Below are 4455 nucleotides of genomic sequence, written 5' to 3'. Positions count from 1 at the left end.
CTGGTAAATATTTTAACTCGGTCTGCCATGCACCTGGCACCTAAATTTAGCCAGACTCTACAAGTCCACTCTTGGCCACGAATTCGAAGAAAGGCACTGCAGTCACTTCTCACAACCTTTGTGATTTAAAACAAGAGAGACACTTCTTTCACATACTGAAATAGCTCAGGTTGCCCATTAGTGTTACTTGTCTGCACTTTATTCTTTTGGTGAAACCGTGTATTGGTCCAGAAACAACACTCTGGGCTAGACTTGAACCAATAAAGGCAGCAGAAAAACGTGCAGTTCCCGTTTTAATCGGAGGATTCAAATTTCATTAAGGGGTGATCCAGGGAACCAGCTGTCTGTGCACAGCCAAGCCACTGCCAGTGCACACAGGGAGTCAACCAGTGTCAGGTTTCCAGCAGTCACCAGAGTCCTCACAAATATGACCAGCAGCAGAGCTGTTTACAGCCACTGTCTTCAATTTGCAGTTCAGGGTATAACCTAACGAGAGAAGATTAGGTCTTGCATACACACTAAAATAAAATAAAATAAAATAAAAAATTTAAAAAAAAAAATCAATCAGCTACATGAAACTGTCTGCCAAAACGGAGAACTCAGACTAAAAACCACGCATTTTATAATGGTCATTAATAACTATTAGATTCAAAAATATGTAGCTTAAACTCTTCAGAAAGTCTCTAAAGTATATGCAAACATTCTCCAGACAGATGCAAACATCCAGGCAAGCACTTTAGAGTCACAAATCTGTAACAGCACTCTCATTTGCTAGATGTTTTCCTTGAGATCTTCACACACCCCAAACCCCACACAAATTGGTTTTCTTTTCAGATACACATGTGCACTTCAGGATGGGCAGAACTGGGGAAGGCTCCTCTGGTACACACCTTCAATTTGTTCAGGCTAAAGGCACTGAAATTTGTTCATGATAAAAAGCCCCATTTTTAATCATACCTTGATGAGAGACAGAACTATCAGCTCCTGTTATTAACATTTCCTAGTAACAATGAAGAAAAGGCTCTCTTCAACCAGCTTCACTAAATGAGAGCCATGTTCACAAACACATCCAGAGACCTTCTGCAGCTTCCAGGAAGCAAAGCCAGAGCAAACTTCAAAATCTTCACAGTGCAAATTCAAGCCTTATTTTGCAACCATATGAAATTACATACTGAGGCTAATGTGGTTTAAAAATATAAGTGGTAATGTGGTCAAACTTTGGAAATCGAAATGGGACAGTGTGAACAGTTTGAATCCTTACATTCAGAAATTCCAGATCAAGCTGTGATAAAAAAGAACTACTCAACTGTACTCATCAGTTATTTCAAACACTGGTGAGTATCACAGCATAAAAACATCTGTCAAGAGCTCCAACATACGCTACACCATCCCAGAACGGGCAGGATAAACTACACAGAGAAAAACAGCTAAGCTGGGAACTTGAAGGAATAATCCTCTCAAATGTACAAAATAGTACATGGTAGAACAGAATGCTATTGGCTAGAATACTGCTGGAGATGGACACGGCAAAGCTTCCAAATTGCCACCTTTCCTTGCACCCCCCCCACACACACACTCCAAAACACCCCTGTAAGCAGCATGAGGCAAAAATTTAAGATTCAAGTTTGTTTAACAGCTGTGAAACACAGGGTAGGGTAAGCAATAAACGCTGGAGACATTTCTGACCGTGCAGAGTAGCAGTCATGGACAAAGAATAATACAGGATGTGTTTCATGGAAGTGTAAAGTTGAAGACTGCAAGGGCAATTTAACACTTGCATGCTTGATTAGCAGCCAGGCTTCTCTCCCAAAAAGGCTACTAGAACAACGCTGTAAAGGATACTTTGGTAACAAGGAGATAAATGTTTTTCAAATAGTACTCAGGGATACTCAGTGACTATGAGCATGAGTAGTAAGAACAACAAAAAAAAAAGCCCTAAAAATGTGGTGGGTTATTTTTTTTTCCAGTTTAAAATAAAAAAAAAAATCAGAAAAAAGACTGCAGATTATCAGAAGTCCAAAATAAACCGCACACAGCATCACTAAAAGCTATTTTCATTCTCTAATCAACACAAAACCACAAGCAGAATCTTTTGCCGCTCCATTATTTAAAATATAGAGGTTTATCTTCGTCAGGTGTGTGCTTCATTTCTTGCACAAAACGCACTGTAGACCACAGACTCATTTCCTACCAACTCCATGCATACACCACTGCTTGGAACCATTTGTCAAAAAGCTCCACAGTGGTCATACTAAAGACTACTCAAAGAATTCTCTGTTCTTCATAAATGTGGTAAATGCACAGCACATATTTATCAGAACGTTTATTGATAGAATTGTTAGCCAGTAGTAAAGTATATATTCTATTTCCATCTACAGTTTTAATGCAAAACTCTACTCTTCTGGGTGGTCCTCACCTGGTATCTCTTCGTATTTTGGGCAGAAGTAATTGCATAACCAGGAAATCTCCTACTACCTTGCAGTCAGCACGTTGGAAAGCACTGCTTCATTTTAAAAGAGTAGGAACGGAATCTAATAAGGCTAACAGGGTAAAAAAGATACTTTCATAAACAGTCTAACCATAATTTGACATCTATCAAATGCAAAGTTCTTAAATGCCACACTAAAGAAAATGGTGGGTTTCCGAATCATATGGAAGCCTCTAAAGCAGAAAGAAAAGCCACACAGGGAACATGATAAAAGTAGGAAGAACAATCCTATTCTGGCAGGAAAAGCCACAAACAACCACCCCGGCTCAAAAAGACCAGATTATCAGACTTTGTCTGTTTTCCTCAGCAGAACGAAACTGAACAAGAAATAGAAAGAGGTGGTATTCGGAACAGAGGTGGGAAATTTAAATGGCAACTAAGGGTAGACCATTCCCAGAATAAGTAGAAGCATGACAGAGTTACTGCTAAAGAATATCATAGTAGTTATTTATTAATATTTGATATAACAGTCAAATGGAACATTCACAACAAGCGACGTGAAGTAACAAAAATCTCCCTTAATTGCGCTACCTCTAAAGGCATAAGCTCTGTAGCTCGAGTCGTGACTACCAGCTTTTGGTAAAAATCCATCCGAGTAACTTGGTACCTACTGTAGGGTGTCCTAAATCTGCTTGCACTGTAGAATCCTACTTCTGCAACACCAGCGGCTTCCAGGAGCAAAAGGGAATCCTTAAACAAGAAACCGGAGCAATGATGTCACGGCACCAGGATAGCACCAGCGGCACATCAACAGCAACCCAACACGGCGGGTTCTGTATCACGGCCACGGCACCAACCTTAACCTTACCCTTAACTCCTGTGCTGGCCACTCGCCGTGATCTTTTTGTCTGTCCCGCACAGCCACCAGCTCGGCCTCGCAAAACAAAAGGGAACTAGGAACTCCAACACGGCCGTTCCAAAACACCAGCCCAGAACACTCCGGCCGAGACACATCCCAAGGTCACACCGAACAGCAGCTGTGCCGGCAGCACTTTTTTAGCCTCGAAAACAGCTCCGGGCACGGGGCTGACCGGGGAGGTGCACAAAGGGGAGCGCAGCGTTTGGGAGACAGATGTACCCGCACCTCTGCCGCGGACACCCCCCCTCCCTTAGCAGCGCCTCGGCCCTCGAACAGCGGTTCAAAAAACACCGACTCGGGCTGCAGGGGGGCCTTTAAGGAAGCCCGAAACCGCGAGGAGGCCGGCGACGGGCCATCCGCCCGCTCCCCTTCGCCGGCTGCCGAGAGGGAAGGATGGGTGCCGGCGGAGACAGCGCGGGGCAGCAGCTGCCGCGACGCCTCTCGATGAGCCTCGGTCGGCCCTGCCCTGCCCTGCACTGCCCGGCCGTCACCACCACCACCACCCTCGGCAACAGCGGGACGGCTCGGCGGGGCGGGGAGCCGCGCCCTCCTCCCGCAGCCTCCCGCGGCCCGGCCCCGCTCACCTTCTGTATCCGCTTCAGCGCCATGGGGAGCGCTGGGGGGGGGGGGCGAGGGCTCGCCGAGCCCTTTGTGTCCGCCCCGCGCCTGCGCAGCCCTGGCCAGCGCGGGGCGCGCCGGGAACTGTAGTTCTCCCGGCCCGCGGGGCTGCGCGGGCTTACGGTTTCACATATTCAGTAAATGTCTTATTGTGTTCGCCGCTTCTCGCAAAGTTCATGGATATGTCAATTAGTTCTTAGAAGTTCTTCGGAAGTCCTTATCCGCTCACGGGGGGGGGGGGGGTGTCTTCTGGTGGTCTCTTGGTGGTCTCTGATGGTCGTTCGGAGATTGAACTTCGCTTGAACTTGTCTGTTGAGGAGCGTATTTACGGGTGGTTATAGGGCGCCTTTGTTCAGCACCTCTTATAGAAAACCGGATACTTACATTACCACTACTTTAAGTAAAGTATTTAAAAGCTTGTTTATTCCACAACTGCCTGTCGTGGTTTTGCCTACCAGCCCATCCCTGGGGCTGAGGATGGTTTTGTCCA

Source organism: Empidonax traillii, unplaced genomic scaffold, assembly GCF_003031625.1.
Source record: "Empidonax traillii isolate 1590-97213 ecotype Southwest subspecies unplaced genomic scaffold, ASM303162v1 scaffold1946:size199562, whole genome shotgun sequence".
Classification (NCBI taxonomy): Eukaryota; Metazoa; Chordata; class Aves; order Passeriformes; family Tyrannidae; genus Empidonax; species Empidonax traillii.
Note: the sequence above shows the minus strand (reverse complement) of the source record.